The following is a 22050-nucleotide window of genomic DNA, read 5'->3' on the forward strand; positions in this document are numbered from 1 at the left end:
CAAAGGCCGAGGTAACCTCCTGTGGAGGAATATGGAAGCCTTGGTCTTGGGGATGGACCGGCGATTCCGCCGTAGCCTCGGGTTCCTCGAGCAGCCGTTTGCCCCGGTCGGCTGCCGATGGGCCGACTGGCGCAGCTGCTTCAGAGGAGGCAGGGACGCCCTGGTCCTGAGAAGGAACGAGAGGTTCGGCCACCGGGATCGGTTCCTCGACCGTGCGCTTGCCACGATTAACCGGGGAGGGGCCGGTTTGAACCGCCATCTCGGGTATTGGAGGAGGTTGTCGACGAGTATGAGGACGGTGCGCCAGCGGGACCTCGTCGCTCCCCTCGCTTTCGTCCAACACAAGGACCGAGGGCTTTGGATTCTTGGGAGAAGTTCCCTCGGTCGTAGAAACCGCCTGTTGAGAGACAGGTGCCTTCTCGGCAGAGGGAGGTACAACTGATGCGCCGGCCACAGAGGCAGGCCGCGCTGGGGCCGTCTCTGCGGCCGAGGCCGGCTGTGTCTCGACCCCAGAATGGCCGGCGGCGGGAGAAGAAGCACTGGGAGTCGTCGTGTGACTGGAGATAACGTGGATCTCCCGGGCACCCTTCTTCGCCATTTGTTTGACCCGCTTGGCTGGCGGGGAAGGCTCGACAGCCGGCTCGGCCTCTTGGCGAGGCCGTTTGATCAGCACGGCCCTGCCAGCGGGTTTGTCCTTTTGGGCCACGACCGATTTTTTCCCGGTCGTGGCAGCGGCAACTGCCTCCGTCTTTCTCAAAGGCCGACTACCTAAAAAGATAAAGACAACTCAGTAAGGCAACTCAATATGCAAGGTTGATGGAAAGGAAGAAAATGAAACCGGTACCTTGAGGATGAGGGGCCGAGGCCTTCTTAGGCCGGTCACCAAAGAGTCTGCTAAGCACGTCTTCGACCGGCGCACCAAAGAATTCCTGGGTGTATTGCTCCCACCACTCACCAAAGGTGTCGGTGCATTGGGTTTCCGGGGTGGCTGGTCGAAGGCGGAATTTTTGGCAGCGCTCTTGGAACTCCTTCACGGCGATTCTACATTCCTTCTCAGAGGAACGAGGTTCGCGTCCACGGCTTAGGACCGTTCGGGAGGAGAGAAGGGGGATAGGGCAGCCCTGAAGGTAGCCGAGCTGTCGGGCGAGGAAGTTCGGATGATATACTTCCCATCCTGACCGTTTCCCATCGCAGCCGAGAGGGAGGTCGCGGGCAAGCACAAACGACCCCCAGGTCTGACGGAGATCGGCGTCCTCCTCCGCGCTCCATGAGGAGATAGGCAGCCTGATGGAGGAAGGATAGTCTCGACGACGACATATTAGGAACTCGTCGTTGGAGAAGTCGTCGAGGGCGAAGAGGTACCGAAATACCTCTTCGGCTTGATGGGGAGGTGTCGGTCGAGAGGCCAATTGAGACCCAAGCGCCTCTGTTGGTGAGAATTCGGCTATGGCCGGCCGAAGGGAGGTGAAGTATACCTGCAACCAGAGTTGGAAGACCCAGAGAGGACCATTCTGGTGCGGGTCGACCTTTTGGAGGGTCGCCTCGGCCAGGCAGCGGAAAAGTTGGGCGAGAATGTTGGAACTCAGCGCCAAGACGTGACCACTGGCCAGGGCTTCGGCTACCGGCATGTTCTCGACCAAACACTTGTTTGACTTGGTACAACAAATGTATTTGTTGTACCAGTAGAAGAGGAAAGCTTCATGCTCTCCCTCTCGCAGGTCCTCTTCTCCTCGGCCGGCGAAGTGAAGATAGAGGGTGTTGTAATTACAGAAGTTCTTGTGGAGCTTCTGAATATCTTCCTTCGACGGGATATGACCGTCACGGCTCAAGGTCTCGAAGGCCCGACGGTCGAAGAGCGTTTTCAGGTCGATATTCGACGGATGCCCAGAGAGGGTCGCGTCGACAGGGATCCCGGTCGCCGAAGTCCCCAGAATGGCAGTAATATCCAGGACGGTGGGACCAATGGGACCCAGAGGAAGGACCATTGTGTTGGTAGCCGAACACCAGAAGCACAGAGCGGCTTGGAGAAGTTCCTTGTCGGGGACGATTTCCATGGACGAAAGGAGGATGGCGTCGTAGATGCCAAGGGCCTTCCATTGCTCGCCGAAGAGTCGTTCCATTCGAACGACCCAGGCTGCCCAGGATGTGGTCGTCGAGGGCCAGGAGCCCTGGGGTTTAGCCGCATCCCATCGCGACCATTCAAACCCTCGAAGCAAGGGTTTTAGGCAGTGCTCCTGTAGAAGGCCGATGATAGTCGGCGGTATTGTAGCCTTGAAGAGAGGACCCAGGATTTGGTACTGGGTGTTCATGTCGTTTTCAAACCGGATGGTCTTGATCGAGCTCCGATCAAGGATCTTCGGATGTTGGTCACATTCCCTGGAAAGCTTGGAGATGAAGGATGCCATTATGAAAAAGAAGCACGGAGTAAAAGGGTTTTTCTGGGTTGGGGATTTAAAGACGAAGACTCGGAATAGGAGAGGCACTAGAAATCAATGGCAGAGAATTTTGGGAAGTTTGAGAGCGTAAAAGTACAAATGAGGAAATTTCGGTATTTATAGAGTTGTGGGGGGAAGAGCAATCGTTCGAAATTCAAAACAAAGGGCAAAATCGACCAAAGGAATTGTTGATCATGATGAACATTTGGGAAATGCGGTTGAGAAGACCGAAGGTTTTAGGGTTTTGGGGGCGCACGATTGCGTGTGACGGCTAAATTAATGACGAAAAGACGGTTCGACGACCGCACGATGACAAATGGGCTCACGGACTGAGGTAGTGGCTCGCGGATTGAGATAGTGGTCATGATGGCAAGACAGTTCAGGCTGCCGCACGCCTTAGACGTCATTATGTGGGATTGGCCATATTAGAGGACGCCACGTGGTGAGTAGGTTAGCAGGATCAAGATCGTGCGATCGTGCTCAATAAATGCGCCTTGGAACTCGGGTATGAGGATTCTGAGTGGTAGATTCGCTTCTTCAAGGCCGGAACTCGGCCGAAGATTGCAGGCCGAGGACCTCAGAAGCGAGGGGGCAATGTTTGGGCCCAAAATAATAGTTTGGGCCGAGTGTAGAACCATTCTCGGCCCGGAAGGCCTTGCGACAAGAAGACCATGGATCGTTCAGCTTATGGGCTTCCAAACCTAGGCCGGTTAGGTCAAAATGCAATGACAAGCCGAGTCCTGATACAATAGGGATTCTCGGCAGGATTAACAACCTAGAAGCGGATAGGGCTCGAATAAGGACTAGGTTCACAATCCTAATGAAAACAGGACTGGTCGAGGTGATATTGATCCGGAGAGGGAAAACCTAGTCCGAATAGGATTCTATCTCAGATTCGGGGTCCAGTGCTATAAATAGCGGAAGCTGTGCATCAGGAAAAGCCCCCACAAAATCAACACAAAATTGCCCTGCGCAAACTCTCACAACTTGAGATCTTTTTCTTTTCCTTTTTCGCTGACACATCTTCCGTTGGCATCAACAGCACTGTGGAAGCAACCGGTGATATCTTAAGTCGGCATAGATAGCTCTGTCACCGTAGAATTGGTCGGTCTCGCAGTATCTTCCGTTGGCATCAACAGCACTGCGGCGAGAACGGTCAATTACCTATCCAAGTCTTGGTCGAGAAGGGTTTTCGAATCCTTATTGGTCGAGGTCATCTCATTAGCCTTCTCGGCGAAGTGAGGTGTTACAGTTATTACATTCGGCACATTGAAAGCCGAATTCGGTTCGTGAACTTTGTAAGAGTAGCAGCCTTGTCTTCAGGCTCGAGAACCCAAGAGGCCGAGACGTGTTCCTTTCTCGGCCGCAATCGCAAGACGCAGAAGTCAGTAGCGCGACCCAACGCAACATCATCAAATTTACTCCTCGGCCGAGCCTCGGCCGACGAGTTGGCACGCCCCGCAATCACCGAAGGACGTAGTTAGCTTAGAATATACTCGGCCTGCGCGCCACGTAGGCTTGGTAGATTTTAGGGTCAACAACCGTACATTAAAATTTAATATTAAATGACTTATTTACCTCACTATGCAATGATAATTTTGACCTTATTATATTTATAAAAAAAAATTATATATACACTCTAAATCACTTTTAGCGTATTATTTATCTTCTCAACTATTAAAATGTGAAATCGCACAACTAACCATTTGTACTTGTACCTCCATTTGTACTTGTACCTCCATTTATATCCATCACTATAATGATTCAGCATCAAATATCTCAAATTCGTTTGGAAGTGCAGCTTCAAATATTTCAAATATTTCCATGAGTATACGTCTTAAAGCCAGCCACACAATAATCAAAATAAAATTCCCACACTACAAAAATGAAGTTCATGAAAGTCAAAACAAAAATTGCATATCACAAAGTTAAACTTATTAATAAGCCATTGGTGATGTTACCCTACTTAACGAAGGTAGACATCTGTCGATGCAAACTATACTAAGATGATTTCAAATCATCATTTTGAAATCATTCAGCAAACTAAACGTTCAAATGATTTGAAATCTTTCGGCAAACTAAACGGTCAAATTATTTGAAATCTTTCGGCAAACTAAATGTTCAAATGGTTAGATTCAGTCCCTAAAAAAAAAATAAGTGTTATAAGATTTGATAAATGTGGGGTGTATAGAAAATGTGAGATATATGTACACAATATAAGGTGTATATTGAGAATGTGGGGTGTGAGGGTATTATGGGAAAATATGTGGGGTGTATTAAGATAATTTTTAAGTGAAAAAACAAATATACGGTGTATTAAGTATGTGAGATTTATTCAACAATTTGTGAGGTGTGAATTTAATAAGCCATTTAAAATTATAAAGAATGACTATAGTTTTATGTTGGTTGACGGTGTGGTCTCTGGAGTTTGAAGCGTGCCTTTGATAGTTTTGTCCTTGACCGTCAAATAGTTTGAAGAGATCGATTTGAAGCGTGTCTTTCTTTTTCTATATTAATTTTATATTTAAAGAGAAAGACAATTAGGAAAGGGAAGTGTTATTAGCACTCTAAAAATCTCATTCTACACTCTTCACAATTGTATTTTTTTTCCTAAATATAGAAAATTTGGATGGTAAAATGAGAAATTTGAAGTACTAATAATAATTCCCTTAAAAAAAAAGAGTATAAATGAAAAAAACAGAAACTCCTAATCCGAATCCTAACCCCCAAATCATCATCTTCAAACTATTTGACTGTCTAGGACAGACCTATCAAAAGGCTCGCTTCAAACTCCGGAGAACACCGTCAACCAACGTTAAAACTATAGTCATTCTATATAATTTTAAATTCAATAAAAATTTATTAAAACGGGAAAATAAATACATTAAAATAACTTATCTTGTAATTCATTCCTTTGTGATTGTGAAGTACAGTGAGCCACTTATGGTATGGTACGTCGGTCGAAATCATGAACTGGAGGACACCTTTGAGTGAGTAAGATCAGGTAATAAAAACAATGACAAACCCAAAACCTGTATGTCTTATGTCTTAATTTTAATACATACGCTGATCAACACAGACATCTATAAATATATGAATATACATACAACATCTCCATTTCCCAAACAAGAAAAATAAGAGCTGGGAGTAAGAGGGTATCTAGCTATCTGTTTCATATATATATGTGTGTGTGTGTGTATATAAATATACGGTGGAGGGAAAGACACCTGGAAGAAGGAGAATTGGGAGAGCAGAAGGAGGCGGGGCCTGGGACTGGCCTGGTTTGATTTCCCGTTCCTTTGCAGGAAAGAGAAGGGGCTTTGATGAGAAATTAAGGTTTTGAACGTTGACTACCAAAATTAAGTGGTGAAATAAAGCCAGCGAGCGCGCAGATAGCAGCTGACAGAGAGAGAGGTGAGCACGCACCGCCCAAGGGTATGATTTTATACAATTGCTGCCTGTGTGTGCTCACTCTCTTCTGTCAACTACGCTCAAATTAACCTACAGCTCTCTTCTTTCTTTCTAATACATACATATATATATATATAGCTAATTAGTTACACCAAGTGCAATGGTCAGCCTAGCAGCTTTCCTCCACTTAAGGAATATCATGTTTTCATTAGGGTTATGAATTTGGAATGCAGTGCGAATGCCCTATCTACCAGGATTATTAACTATATACACTCGCGGAGTCCTTCAATTCATCAGAGGAAGGAGGGCGGTTGATTTCTGATCTCCATTATTAATGGTGAAAGCCAGGTTTGTGGATATAAGGACTCATCATCCATCCATATCTCAATCGTGTCCTTGCATCCGACGTCTCAGTACCAATAGTAATTCACTAATACCACTAGTAATTCCATGTCGAATTTATAGTAGTACTATTTGGAAAGAAAAACGCAAGGAAACTCTCTCAAAAGTGGAGTATCCATAGGCTCCATCATCTTATGTTTTTAACATAATTTTCATGCTAATATTTTAAAATATTGTACCAAAGACATTAGGCGAAGGAGAGTCTATAAAGAGTTTCTTTTGAGAGAGTTTTCACTTAATGGAGAGTTACCTAAGAGTTCTACTTTTGAGAAAGTCTTCTTAATATTTTTCTAAAATTGTCAAGTTGCACCACTAGTTTAGACTAGTTGTGGAATGTTGTACTGAGGAGGGTCTGTAATTGCGTTGGCATTAAAAGTCCCATTGGTCACTTCTCTATTGCGGTTGCTCGGCCTGTTTCAGCCGTCGGATCCACGTATAATATGATTCAATCTTAATCTCAGCCTTTAGATTTAACTTAGGGTTTTATGTATATTGGAGCGTTGGTGTGGTGTTTGGTGGGTTCGCACTGCTACGTTGGTTTAGTGAAAGGGAAAGGGCAGAGGGGAAAGGACACCCAGAAAAATGGAAGGGAGACAAGGATAAAGACTTCCATTAAAAGTCACCCACCCCTGATTAGTTTTCAGCATATATACCGACTCTGCCTGTGCCTACACATGCGTACGCTGCCCGGCCTTCTTTTTGTGTTGTTTTGTCAGTTGAACATGCGTATGATAAATAGATGGTTCTTTACATAATTTTTTTTCATCAAAACTTTTGTGAGTAAAGTTTAACATTACGCACTAATAGGATGAAAAATACATTTAGATAACAAAATTGTAAACGGTGAATTATCTGAGTAGTTAGGACATTCTTCTTCAACATTTTAATAATGTTCTAGTTTTAACTTCTTTTCTCTACCACCACTTAGTATCATAATCAATAGGATAACAAAACCAACAAGTCTAAAATCACAAAATTTAGCCGACAAAAATAAAGACGCACAACTAAAAATCTCACGTTACCAAAATTCAGCTTAATCACTAACCAAGTCTAAACAACTCTCAAAACTAACAAATTCTAAAATAACCCATAAATTTAAGTTTTAACAACTACTGTTAAAAGCTTAATCATTATCTAACTATGTGGACAGGGCACACGATAAAGTGGAACATAAAAACACAATTTAAAGGGCAAAGTGAGTCAAATTGACTTTTTATGGGGCAGAGGTGGGATCGTCAACCCATTCAAGAGACAATCAATTAAACAACACTACCAATAAATAAATAAAATAATGTGAGCACTTTACAATGAATTTGTAGCCCAATCGAGTAATATTCACCTCAATTATTGAGGCCTTAAATTCAGTCACCTATCTAATAATGGGTGGTATAAACGCGTCATTCACATAAGTCAAATTTTACACAAAAAATTTAACAAAATAATTTAAAATTTTATGATTACATGACTTTATTCTTAATGGATAATGTTAGTAAGACCAAATTTTTAAAACCAAATTTGCAAACTAAATTATGTGGTTGTCGATTATTGGATTATATTAAGCGTTGATTATCGTACTTATTTCTTATTAGTGACACATCATTTAGGTTAAAATTTTTGTTTCCTAACATTACCCATTATTAATTATAACGGAGCCATTTTAGATAAAACATCACTCATTGAGCACCTCACACCTTTTTTTGAGCATCTCACACCTTTGTTTAATTTTGTCTATTAGATAAATAACCAAAAAATAGAAAATAATGTTTGAGAAACTAAAAATCATCTCATCATTTGCGGGTTCACATCCTCATCCTCTATGAGTGGCATGTATACATGAATGAGAAAATCTTACTAGAAATCTAAGCCAATATATTCAACCATGAATAGTATTTTTCTAGACCAAATTATTCCATTTAATTGTTAATTAAAATATATATATATATATATTTTTCTTTTTTTTGTGAACAATAATTGTCTAGCCGACTTTAAAAGGGTGAAGTTGCACTATGAAAGTTAATATTTATGCAATGTTGTACTTAGGTAGCTGTGTTGTCTTCAACAGTCTCATTTGATATGTTTCTTTAATTTGACACTCACGGTTGCACTGCCTATTTCAGTCATAGAATGTTTCACTTAGGGTTTATTTTTGTTTGTTAGATAGCCAAAAAATAGAAAATAATGTTTGAGAAACTAAAAATCACCTCATCATTTGCGGGTTCACGTCCTCATCCTCTACGGGTGACATGCACAATGAATGAGAAAATCTTACTAGATATCTAAGCCAATATATTCAACCATGAATAGTATATTTCTAGACTAAATAATTGTATCTCATTTAATTGTGAATTTAAAAAAATATATTGTGAATAATAATTGTCCAGCCGACTTTAAACTGGTGAAGTTGCACTATGACAGTTAATATTCACACAAATGTTATACCTAGGTAGCTGCGTTGTCTTCAAGAGTCTCGTTTGATCTGTTTCTCTAATTTGACACTTGCGGTTGCACTGCCTAGTTCAGCCATCGGATGTTTAACTTAGGGTTTATGTTGGACCGTTGGTGTGATGATCTGGTCATGAATATGCATAGTCTCATTTGATATGTTTCTCTAATTTGACACTTGCGGTTGCACTGTCTGTTTCAGCCATCAGACGTTTAACTTAGGGTTTATGTTGGACCGTTGGTGTGATGATCTGGCCATGAATATGCACATGCTGCCTGGCCTGGCCTTCTTTTTGTGTTGTTTTCTCAGCTGAATATGCATATAATAAATAGTTGGTTCTTTACAGAATTTTTCATCAAAACTTTATTAAGAAAACTTTAACATTACAACAAACACATTTATAGGAAATACGATAACAAAACCGCAATTGGTATAAGTGTTTGGAAATAAAAACAGAACCTAACTGCAGTTCAGCAAAATCTACCAACCCAGCCGTTAAGAGAGTAAAACAATTTAGTGGCACGATTAACTTATGATTCATAGTTATTAACTACAATCATGTGATCATGTAGAATGAGCATAAAGTGATGCTATCTCTTTTTTAAGTGCTAGCAGTCCAACACTAGATTCCTTTCGACCGTTTGAACATGGAAAGTTTTCGAAATCTTGGTTTCCACTCGAAATCTTGTGTTCAAACTCTCATTATATATCAGAGCATTCCATCGCCCGCCCATCTTCCTTTGAACTTTTGAGTGGTGAGATTGAATCCTGGTATTGTGCTTCTGCAATATCCTTTTCACCGCTTCATTCCACACCATCCCTGACCCATCATCTTTCATGACGGTTCTGCACGAAAATCATATAATATGGGACGTTCATACGTCAGAACAAATATAGAAAACTCGAGAGACAGATGGAGAGACACACTAAACATACATTTATAAAAACGAGGGATTACCCATACATTCTAAACATAGAGAGAAACCAACACAAAATGGTACCAACTTCTAATTAAAAAACAGCCAATACGCCAGTTATTATGACATCATAGAAAAGTAGGCGACGATGAGTTTCCACACACCATTACCATTTGTGTCATGAGTTAACAGTTTAGAATGCTAAGCCCCAGAGATTGAAGGTAAATTGGGATGTCGCACCCCATCCTGAGAACCAAATTTTCATCATGGTGTTCAAGGTTGAAAGGTGGCAAAGTGCCAAACCTGAATGTTGAGTTCAGAATTGATGGTCACAAAAAGGACAGCGAGATGACAACACTAATACTGATGTGGTATTTTTTTCAAATTCATCACCAAGGCCACCAAAATGACCGTTTTTGGAGCACATGAAACAAGCCTTCGATAAGTAACAAGAAATGTCCACTTCTTTATGTTTTACGTTAGTATTTGCCAGGTATGGAACTAATTTAATTTTTAATACACCTTAACGACAATCGTTTATGCATTTCATTCTCGTCCTAGTTTATCAAATGTTGTGGTCATTAAACCCAAAAGCCTCTTGAGGAACTTGCATAACAACAATAGGAAATACTCTGCAACTCATCCGAAGAGCTTAAACACACCTCCCTTCAACAACCCCCCCCCCCCCCGGGCGCGCGGGGGCGGGCACCCCAATTCAAAACAAATGTTCCTGATGTGAATTCTAGTCAACTAATCAAGTTAAACAATGTAGAATTTATTAAACTTCAACGAAAATGGGATGAACAGAAGGAACAAGATTAATTAAAAATAGAAACCACACTAAAGAAGTGGCAGCCAACTTTAAATTGTAGTCGTTGCCAAAACTCACTTCTGTATTCCACCCACAAGGGAAGTACGCAAGGAAATTAATTAATTCAGGTGTAATGAACCACACTAAAGACCTTCTTAGGCGTAGCATAAAAGAGAAAAGGCAATAAAAATAAAGAAATGAACATACAAAGATTCTAGGAAGCAACAAAGACCATCAAGTAAGTATTGAGAATTATATGCAAGATATATGTGAAACAGTGGAGGGAGAGAAGAATCAACCCTACATTAGAAATAATTAGGTTTTAGAAAGCGATGGAGAGAAGAATCAACCCTAAAAAAAGGTCGTACCCAGTGCACAAGGCTCCCGTTTTACGCAGGGTCTGGGAGAGGTGAATGTCGGCTAGCCTTACCCCCATTTATGGAGAGGCTGCTCCCAAGTCTCGAACCCGAGACCTACCGCTCATGGGCGAAGGCACTTGCCATCGCACCAAGTGCGACCTCTAGAAGAATCAACCCTACATTAGAAATAATTAGGTTTTAGAAAGCGATGTACGCATATAACCAAAAACGGTGTGCAAAGATACAAACATAACAAAAACCGTAAGATCAAATATACTCAAATGCCATGTTAAAATTTAAAAATATAGAAGGTCGATGAGTAGAAATAGGAACGAAACTAATATTAGGAGTTACATGCAAGCCTGAATTAAACACAATCCACATTGTAATGTAAATAAATAAAATATACTTTAACTGGTGCATAAACTGCTATGACAAATCATACAATTCATGGAACTAATTACACAAGGAAAAGACTACAGAATATCCAAGCTTGGGAAACTTAAAAGCATATACCAAAGGGATACAAGCCATTTATTTCGGATCTCAGAAATTTAAGCCATTTAATTATGCCCACCAAGACCAAATAGTTAGAGGCCCAATTTTGGAAAATTGTTCATTTCATGACATTTGGGTGGTTCTCAAACCTAGAAGCCTTGAGCAAGGGTGAAGTGCAATATTCTGAAAACTTCAAAACACACATCTTGAGCGATATGATGCTTACTAATATGTAATCGATTTATAAACCATCTCCATGACTCAAGTTCATTATAAACTTCTCATTGCAATGAAATGAAGAAGAAACCAAAAGTTCATCATCACCAATTGGTAATAGATCTAACCCCCCCTAGAAACTAATTAAACCAACGTGTGCGACTAATGCGGAAGTACAAACATAATAAATATTTCTTCTCACAACAAAATATCCACAATAAAAAAATTTAAAGAACAATACAAGTAATTACTTCAAGCTAGTGAACCATGCACACTACAGATTCTCTCAAGCGCATAATAAAAGAGAAATTGGCAATAAAATTGAATCCATGAATATAATGCTATTAGGATTGGCATGGAAAAAAATTTGGAATATGTCACTTCCAATACTAAGATTCTAGGAAGCAACAAAACCCATCAAGTACCAGAGAAAAGGAGGATCAAACCTTCGCTACAAAGTGATAGAAACATGTCATTAAGAACAGTGTGCATGGATAGAAATATTACAAAAAAGCAAGAACAAACCTACTCAAATACCACGGAGATGAATAGATATAGGAAACAAATTAAAACAAAGATATCTGAAAGGGCTACATGCATGTTAACATATATAACAGAAAAAACCCGAACTTATATTTAGAGTTACACACAAGTCCAAATTGTAAAATAAGAATAGTCATTTCAAGACAAAAAGAAACACAATATTTTAACTAGTGCATAAATTACTCTAGAAAATTTTGACAAACAAGGTAAAAAAGCTCAACCTTTGGGAATTCAATCAAAAGGATTTTCCAAAGGCATATTGAAGCCATTTATTTTGGACCAGAGATAATTAAGCCATTAGTTATGCCCAAACAGAAGATGTGGGTTACGCTAATTGGCTAGGACAACTTATCCGCCCCATTGTACCTAAGTATGAATCCCCCATTGCACCTAAGTATGAATCCCCGTCCTAGTAGATTAAAGTAGTTTAGAATATCACTTTGCCAAATATTATGTAACAAAGCCAAAATGTTAGGTCATCTCCAATGCACCGGAAAATTTAGACTCAAATAATGTTATATTTGAGTCTAAAAATGAGAGGCAAGGACTCGCCAATGCACATGAGACTTGGGCCATTCCAATGCACTAGAAAATTTTGACTCGAATCTCGTATTTGAGTCTAGATATGAATCAAACATCTCCAATTCACTAGATACTTAGGACTTATATATAAGTTTTCAGCTAATATGTGACTCTAATTTGGAGTCTAAGGTGGATCCCATGCCAACAATAAAAAAATGCTTTTCAACCAAGGAAAATAAGATGAGTTTTGACCCCAACCATCTCTAATACACATACCAAAATTGTTAAAAATCACATTGAGAGTTTTGACTTTATGTTTTCTCTTCTAAGGCACACACCTTAATTGTTAAAACTGAAATGTGGGTTTGACTCCAATGTTTTCTATTCCAAGGCATTGACCCAATCTTAACAATGTGCATTGGAAGAGAAAACCAAACACTCAAACCCACCGCTATTGTTGGAAACCCACCACTATTGTTGGACTCAAATATAAAAATATAAGTTAGGAATACAAATCTTCCATCATAGATGACCTACCATTTGTTCAAAATATTTATTAAATTGTTCTTTGGTGCTCAAACCTAGAATTGGCCTTAATATGAACCTCGTCCAGACCTTCAATCTTATGTTACAGAAACTTTCTGAATAAATTAATCAATAACCATATTTTTTTTCAAAAACAACCTGCTCTGCACAATTAATCTGGTATGTATATAGACTTCAGACTTGCAAGCTAAGTTTCTAACCGATTATTAACACCCACCACCACAACAACTAATCTTCTAATCTGAAGTGTCAAACATCTAATTAATAAGGAACCCTTGAGCTACTACAATTTACTTATACACTCCAATTTGGGTATCCTATCAGGAATTGGGATAGGGCAACTGTAATCATTAATCTGATAAAAACTTAAACCTCACATGGAAAACGGATTAGATATGTAATGTTCTTTAAACCAGTCTTGAAAAGAGGGCATCCAGTGTGATGCTTGCTATTTGTAATTTATTCTTAAATCCATTGTCCATGACTCAAGTTCATTATCATCAACTAGTAGTTGACCTAACCCATTACATGAACTAAACCAACATATTTAACCAACCCGAAAGCATGAAGATAACGAGTATTTCTTCCCAAAAACCAAATATCCAGATTAAAAATTTGAACATATGTAAAAACAGTACGAAACAGAAAAGAAATCGATAAACAGAAGTACAATCAAGGAGATTACAATTGATACGTACCTTGATGATTAAACCTGCGGCAAATTAATGGAAGCAGATCTGCTATACCACTCACTGACGCCAAAACATCAACAAGTACTACACTTGTACTTCCTACTACATATAATTAATTAAAAGGGAATGATAAGTAAATTAATCATAAGAAAAGAACGATATAAAACAAATTTAATTATATATGCTTCCATAACAGAACACCTTTCTTTTTTTTTTATTCTGAAAAGGAATTTTGATTTAAGAATCTCACTTATGACAAAAACAAAAGAAAGCTGAAATCTGGCCAGATAAAAAAGAGTAACATGTGTCCATATTTAGCAGAGCTCTGACCTTAGGGTTTATATTTCCTTTTATCGGCCGATTTGGGGAGAAGAGCTCAATGTATACTTATATGATAATTTACAGTTTTTATAGGGAGCTGATTTTCACACACCTTTTATAGCTTTTCCCACATCCCTCTTTGTTCCAGCCATCGGATTGAATAAATCAGACAAAAACAATGGACATGATTAGCCAGAGGTGTGTAGGAAGCTATAAAATGTGTGTGTTTATCATTTCCCTTTTTATATGACATGCACAGAGAAATAAGCTTGCATGAAGAAGAAGAAGAAGAAGAAGAAGAGGAGGAGGAGGAGGATGAAGAGGATTTTCATAGAAAATAAATAATAGAAAAATTGCAGGAATTTCCATGAAAATAGAAGAGGGATTCGGAGGGTTCTCATAAAATAATTTAGTATAAAAATGGATAACTGCGGGAATTTCCATGAAAAATTGAACAGTAAGATAACAAAAAGAAGGCGTACCTTGAAGAAACAAAAGAACCCCAAACCGTCCTCTTCAAACTATTTGAAGATCTAGCACGGGACAATCAAAAGGCACGCTTTCAAACGTATTCCAGAGACCAGACCGTCAACCAGCATTAAATTTATAGGTAATACTAAAATTTTAAATTAAATTTAAATGATGTATTAGTAATAATAAATAAAAACATTAATCAACATTTAATTAATTATTTGATTTATAAACTTTTGTTTAAAAATTTATCTTCTTATAAATACCATAGTCATTTTTTACAATTTTAAATTCAATAAAAATTAATAAAATAGGAAAATAAATACATTAGAATAACTTATCTTGTATTTCGTTCCTTTGTGATTGTGAAGTGCAGTGAGCCACATAAGGTATGGTACGTTTCCAAAAGGTCGGATCGTAAACTGGAGGACACCTGTTAGTAAGTAAGAACAGGATGATAAAAACAATAACAAACCCAAAACCTGTAGTTATGTCATATGTCTTAATTTTAACACATACACTGATCCACACACACATCTATAAATATATACACAACTTCTCCATTTCCCAAACAAGAAAAGTGAGAGCTGGGAATCAGAGGGTATCTAGCTATCTGTTTCATATATGTGAGATAGATGCATATAGGGTTGGGAGAAAAACACCTGGAAAGAGAATTGGGAAAGTAGAAGGGGCTGAGCCTGGGACTGGCCTGGTTTAATTTCCCATTCCTTTGCGGGAAGAGAAGGGGCGTTGATGAGAAATTAAGGTTTTGAACGTTGACGATCAAAATTAAGTGGTGAAATAAAGCCAGCGAGCGCGCAGATAGGAGCTGACGGAGAGAGAAGTGAGCACGCACCGCCCAAAAGTATGATTTTATACAATTACCGCCTGTGTGTGCTCACTCTCTTCTGTCAACTACGCTCAGCTTAACCTACAGGTTTCTTTCTGCTTTCCAATATACACAAATATACATATATATATATATATATATATAGCTAATTAGTTACACCACCCAGTGCCATGGTCAGCCTAGCAGCTTTCCTTTCACTTGAGTCATATCACGTTTTTATTAGGGTTTTGAATTCGGAATGCTCCGTGAATGCCCTTATCTACCAGGATAATTCACTATGTATACGCGCGGAATCTTTCAATTCATCAGGACTTGAGCAAGGGGGCCTGATTTCTGGTCTCCATTATTGATGGTGAAAGCCTGGTTGGTGGATAAAAGGACTGCCATCGATCCATCCACATCTGAATCATGTCCCGACATTTAAGTACCAAAAGTAATTTACTAGCACCACTAGCAATTACGTGTCCAATTTGTAGCAGTACCAGTGCTTTGGAAAGAAAAAGAGTAATTACATTTTTCACCTTCATATTTAAGTGCAATTACTACCTCTTACAATAACTTTTAAAACATTTCAATCTTATTTTTTTACTTACATTTTATTAAAATTTCGTTAAAAATTTTGTTAAGATTACAGTTAATTAATGACGTTATAATTAAAATTTTCATAAAACAAATGAATATGACAAAATATATATATTTTTAATGTTAAATGGGCCCACCCCTTCAACATGCATCTGTAATTCTACATCTCTCTCTTCGACTCCATTACGAGAGAGACCATTGGCCAGGCGTCATCTTCGTCGCCATCATCGGCCATCACACAGCCATCACCACCACTACAGCATCCTTGAGCCGCTTCACCGCCATGGTGCTCCCGTCGTTCAGCACCGCCTTGTACACCGCCCCAGGCTCTCTTTCCCCAACATCTCCGCCAGTGCCCACATCAAATCCTCCAGTTCAAACTGCTGCCTCTGGTCAAAAAAGACCAGCTTGCTTCTGTCGGTCGGAGGCGGTGAAGAAGTGCGAGGCGAAGAGGGTCTGTCTGTGTAGCACCAGTAGGACGATGCGGCCATGGAAACCATATGAAGGTAAACCCAGAAATTGCAGAGAACGTGGGAAAGATGATTTCTTTCTTCTGTTTTCGAAATTGAGAAAATATTGGATCTTTGCTGTAGTGGAATCGAAGCTCGGCGACTCAGATGAAGGCAATTGAAATCTCGGAAGTTCAGAACGTCGATTGGGATTGGAAGCGTGGTGGGGGAATCCCTGAAATTGGGGGTTTGTTGTTTGACCAAATTGCAAACGAGAGGCATTCTTTAAGCACGAGGCCAACCTCGGCGACGAAGGCATGGAGACCGTCAGAGCCGCCGTGGCCCTCGAGATTGAGAGCGAAGGAGGCAGAGTGTTCGGCAGAGGAAAGGAAGAATGGAAGAATACATCAAAGTTCAAACGAGACCTACCTCAGTTGTTTATTTTATTTTATTTTAAATAAAATATTAATGAATTGAAATAATTTTGAATAGTTAAGTATTTTTTCTTTCTCAAAAAAAAAAAAAAAAGGAAAGTATTTTTTATTATTTGTTTGGCGACGTGGAACAAGGTGCAGACATTTTAGCTCAAATATGAACTTTATATTTTTCCATCCTTTAACTGTAAAACTAACAAAAATTTTAACGGATGTGTGAAATTGTAATGAATATAAGTATATGTATGTGATTGAAATATTTTAAAAATATTGTATGAAATTTTAAAGATATTGTATGAAGTTGCAATTTCTCTCAAACCTGAATATGCAAAATGTAATTCAAGGAAGAAAATATCGGTAATATCGGAAATATCGGTAGTTCGAAAACACGGAAATATCGATGGAAATATCGGGATAATATCGATATCGATAAAAATTACATGGAAACCACGGAAATTGTAAGAAAAACTTGGAAATTTTTATTGAAACTTTGCTGGATGTTTATTTAGTCAATTATCTATTAGTTTATCACAAAAAATTGGAATGAAATGCATTGCATGATGGATTTAACATTATCAAGTTGATTATATAGCGAGCTGACAAACATTGTGAGTGTAGAAAATATGTAGAAATTAATGAAAGAAGTCTAAACACACCATAATCATTTATATATAATGAATTAGTACAATATTTTACACTTTATACATTACATGGTAAAATACATGAGTGACTTAGTACCACATAGAGTTCCTATGAGGTTCAAAATTTTCACTATCTTCATCATCTCTATGTGTAGAGTGAGTGTATTTTGAAGAGTAGTTAGCAACCATGGCAATGGTTTTCAAGAACCAAAACCCAAAAGTCAATAGGAAACCGAATACTTCGGTATTTTTCGGGATTACCAAACAAATGGGATTTGGAAACCAATCCCATATCGAAAATTTCGGTATTTTTCGAGATGGGATTCCCGAACTTCAGGATGGTTTTGGTTTGGGATTTTTCGGTTTGGGTTTGGGACTTTTTCGGTTTGGTTTGGGATTTTCCGGAATTTTTTCCAGCCCTACCATGTAAGTGACCAAATAAAAAATAGAAAAATTAAAAACCACATGCCATTGACTAAGTAATTAATTGACACAATTTAAAATATAATACCACAAAAAATTTGGAATATGTGCATATTTGTTTCTTGTAAAAAGAATTCAAAACAAAAGCATATATATAAATATTGTAGCATATTATCACAACAACATAAGTGGTATAGTGGTTAAGGCATTAAGGAGTTAAGTGGGAGGGGTTCGAACCCCCTGTATGCTCAAAATTGTGACTTTTCAAAAATTTCAGGAATTTTTGGACTAATATCGCTATAATATCGCTATATAGCGATATTATAGCTAATATCGCGATATTTTGACGAAAACTCATTGAATACTCATTAAAATATCGGTAACTAAAAAAAAAACGAAAATATCGGCGATATTTCGCCGATATTTTGGATATTTTCTTCCATGATGTAATTTACCCAAAGAAAAATATTAAGTAAACTTTTTTAAAAGTGGGATTACTAAGACAACATATTTTCATAATAATATTATAAAATATTATACTAAAAACATGAGGCGACGATGAGTTCATAAAAAATTTTATTTTTTGAGATCGTCTTCTTAAGATTTCTCCTTTGAAAATTGTCAAGTTGCACCACTAACTTAGCACTAGTTGTGGAATGTTGTGCTGAGAAGGGCCTGTAACTGCGTTGGCATCAAAAGTCCCATTGGCCACTTCTCTATTGCGGTTGCTCCTGTTTCAGCCGTCGGATCCACGTTTAATGTGATTCAACCTTAATCTCAGCCTTTAGATTTAACTTAGGGTTTTATATACATTGGAGTGTTGGTGTGGTGTTTGGCGGGTTCGAACTGCTACGTTGGTGTAGGGAAAGGGAAGGGGCAGGTGTAAGGACACCCAGTAAAATGGAAGGGAGACAAAGATAAAGACGCCCATTAAATATCACCCACCCTTATTAGTTTTCATCATATATCCCGAAAATCAGACAATAACAGAGTGGTCTGTGATAGATTGATTGAGGCACATACGAAGTCTCTGCATATGCCTACACATGTGTATGTTGCCTCGCCTTCCTTTTGTGTTGTTTCTTAATTGATTATGCGTACGATAAATAGTTGGTTCTTTACAAAAATTTTTTTTCATAAATGTGGCTTTGTCCTACGAAATTTTGTTCGAGAAGTCACATTTTCTCGGGTAAAGGTCTTTTACCCGATGTATTTTGCAATTAGTTAGGCAAACATGGTCAACATTCAGGATTCGCCCACAATCTTTATGCGACGGAAATTTTTTGTAGGGCAAGGTGAAAACCGTCATGCAAATATTTGGCGCAAAAAAAAAAAAAGGTGCGTAATTTGAGAATGTTTGCCCAACAAAATAGAGGTTCGTGGACTCGAAGCCCTGTGCCCGACGACCATGTACGTTAGTTCGAGTTTTTATGTCGTTGAGTAAAGGCTCACAATAACCTGTAAGAAAATCCACCGACAAAAAATTTGCTCGACGTCATCCTCATGTTTGCTGGACGAGATGGTTCGTGCCTTCTTCATTTTTCCCTCTTCTTCTTTTCTTCTTTTTCCTCGCCGCTGCTCACCTGCATCTCTCTCTTCCGTCTCTCATTCACATCCTCTCCGTCTCTCTCTTCCAATTGATATATTAATTTTGATTGGTTAAGGCTTGTGATTGGATTCGAAGAAAATGAAAAGAAAGGTATGTATATGTCTTTTAATTATAAATTAGTAAGTTCTAATTTATTCAATTGTTATATATATATATATATATATATATATATATATGTATGTATGTATGTATGTATGTATGTTGAAATTGCGAGGTAAGTGAAATTTTGAGTTTGTGTGTCCTTGAAATATATGTAGATTAAGCGAATTTAATTTGTGCAGCATCAGTCTGCGATGTGGTGTAAAATTTGTTAATATTTCATAACCATTTATATGAAGTTTATTATATTAATTAACTTCGTATAATAAATTCGAAAAAACCTTTGACCTGTTTGAGAGTCTGTTGGATACGCATGTCGACGTAGTATGTGGCTCTGCAATCTAACTAATTCTTGAATATCCAGTCCAGACAGTTCGCGAATGCGCTACTATGTGTTTAGTGTTTGCGATTAACATGGCTAAGTTTGGACTGTAAAAAAATTCAGTTGTATCCCCTTAATGTTCTTTGATTGCATACTAGATATTTGTTTATAATATTTACGTTACGCACTTGGGAGCCCAAGGGAGAGTGGGAGCCCAAGGGAGATGTTGCATAATTTTTTACGATCAGAAATAGTCGCGTGAATCCCAAATCACATCATATAAAGTGCACTTTCGAATAGGATATGATCATTACTGGAGGCATAAGGGGGAGATGAAGCGTATCAAATTATTATGATAACTAAATTCTCTGAAAATAGGCACAATTGACAAAAAAGTGGATCAAATTGCAAGATAAAAGTTAAGACCAATAACCAGTTTCCAGTTTCTCAAAAAAAAAAAAAAAAGTTAAGACCAATATTCGGATTGAATGGGCAAATTTATTCAATTTGCAAACAACCATGTTGGTGCTCAGGAATCGTATAAGGTGTCTTTGCATGAAATGTAACAACTATATATATTTAGGTGATACTAGACAAAAGTCTAATATCATTTGTATATGAATGGGATGGTACACACTTACTCCAATTAGATTGATCATGGAGAATTACAGCGGCAACATATTCCGGCAGTAAGACACCTATGCATGAATTCTCTTCATCAGGCCGTGTTGATGACGACTAAGTGATGGACATATTGAATGATTTTTCCTAATGCTTCCTTAATGTTATCCTTAATGCTTTGCAAGCGTTGGATTGCCCTAATGATTAGTGTATTCTTCTTCAACATGTTTGGATTTCAAATTCTTCTGTCTTCTTAGCGTAAATTAGTGTACAATATCACATATAGCAATAGGATAACAAAACCAATAAATCCAAAATCGCAAAACTTTAGCAAACAAAAGTTGCACAAATAACAAAATCCATTTCAGTCTAACATCTATTATTAAGGTACTCTTACAATGAATTGTAGCTCAATCAATTAATAATCACATCTATTATTGAGACCTTGAATTCAATCTCTTATCTTTTAATAATGTGGTACAAACTTGTTAATCACATAAGGTGAATTCTACATCAGGAGTTTGACAAAATAATTTCTAATTTATGATTACATGGCTCCATTTCTAATTATGTCGAAGCCTTTTAGGATTAAACGCCACTCGAACTAGCAAGTGGTTAAGTGGGGGCACAATATCAGTGTTTAACTATTTGGCTCGTCTTTATGAAACTCTAACATGATATCAGAGCGGGGTTTATCAAGCCCGCACACAACCCTAATTAATAAGTATGTTCTAATAGTGTAGTATTTACATGCTTGTCTTTCCTCCCCACGTGTCTTCCCATGTGACCATGGTCTCATGTGAGGGAGATGTTGAAAATCTCACATCCGCCGTTTGACATAACAATTTACAACTTATAATTATACGATTCCATTCCTGATTGCACCACAGCTTTTATGATAAATTCCTACTGTTACTGGACTAGCAAGTGGTTAAGTATGCGATAATATTTGTATTGAACTATTTGGAGTTTTGGACGATCTTTCTAAAACTTTGCCAAAAAATTATATCACTGATCAATAAAGATGAATACTATTAAACCATGATACTAATGAACATGACAATATTAAAACCAAAGTGGTAAAGAAAAGGAAAAATGCTAGTTAATGTAAAATTTAATAGCCTTTGACTGACCCATGGTCCCACATGAAGGCCCTTGAGGTCCAATTAAATGGTTCACGGAACTCCACCTGCCTAGTGAGTAGTTTGACCTAAGAGAAATGCTAAGACCATCTCCAACCCTTGAGCTAAAAGCTAAAAATTTTAGCCCCAGATTATTAAAAAATGAACTTAGGCTAATTTTTTTCTTAAATTAACTTAAAAAAAATTATGTAGACTGTCATAAATTAATTTTATGAACATTTTAATCTAAAAATATTTAAATTCCGATAAATATTGAAAAATCATTAAATCGAAACTCATGAAACACTATGA

At 38.3% G+C, this 22050-nt stretch overlaps 3 long non-coding RNA genes and 1 other non-coding gene across 5 annotated transcripts; 2 read left to right on the top strand and 2 right to left on the bottom strand.

Annotated features, from left to right (window-relative positions):
* Positions 1-5830: 5830 nt before the first annotated feature.
* On the bottom strand, positions 5831-5924 carry MIR156C (microRNA MIR156c). Its single transcript, NR_120840.1, has one exon. It is a non-coding gene; the product is annotated as a microRNA MIR156c (primary transcript).
* A 3103-nt stretch (positions 5925-9027) lies between these two features.
* Positions 9028-14739, bottom strand: LOC139192386 (uncharacterized). Of its 2 annotated transcripts, XR_011576532.1 has the most exons (4): positions 14599-14739; positions 13802-13894; positions 10788-10954; positions 9028-9537 (listed from the first exon to the last, which is right to left on the bottom strand). It is a non-coding gene; the product is annotated as an uncharacterized lncRNA (long non-coding RNA). The 2 variants fall into 2 exon arrangements; XR_011576531.1 differs by lacking the exon at positions 10788-10954.
* A 644-nt stretch (positions 14740-15383) lies between these two features.
* On the top strand, positions 15384-15870 carry LOC139192387 (uncharacterized). Its single transcript, XR_011576534.1, has 2 exons — positions 15384-15524; positions 15704-15870. It is a non-coding gene; the product is annotated as an uncharacterized lncRNA (long non-coding RNA).
* Positions 15871-16201: 331 nt separating this feature from the next.
* Positions 16202-16959, top strand: LOC103423319 (uncharacterized). The gene is made up of 2 exons (XR_011576533.1): positions 16202-16525; positions 16613-16959. It is a non-coding gene; the product is annotated as an uncharacterized lncRNA (long non-coding RNA).
* Positions 16960-22050: the final 5091 nt, after the last annotated feature.

This window comes from Malus domestica, chromosome 15 (genome assembly GCF_042453785.1).
Source record: "Malus domestica chromosome 15, GDT2T_hap1".
NCBI lineage: Eukaryota > Viridiplantae > Streptophyta > Magnoliopsida > Rosales > Rosaceae > Malus > Malus domestica.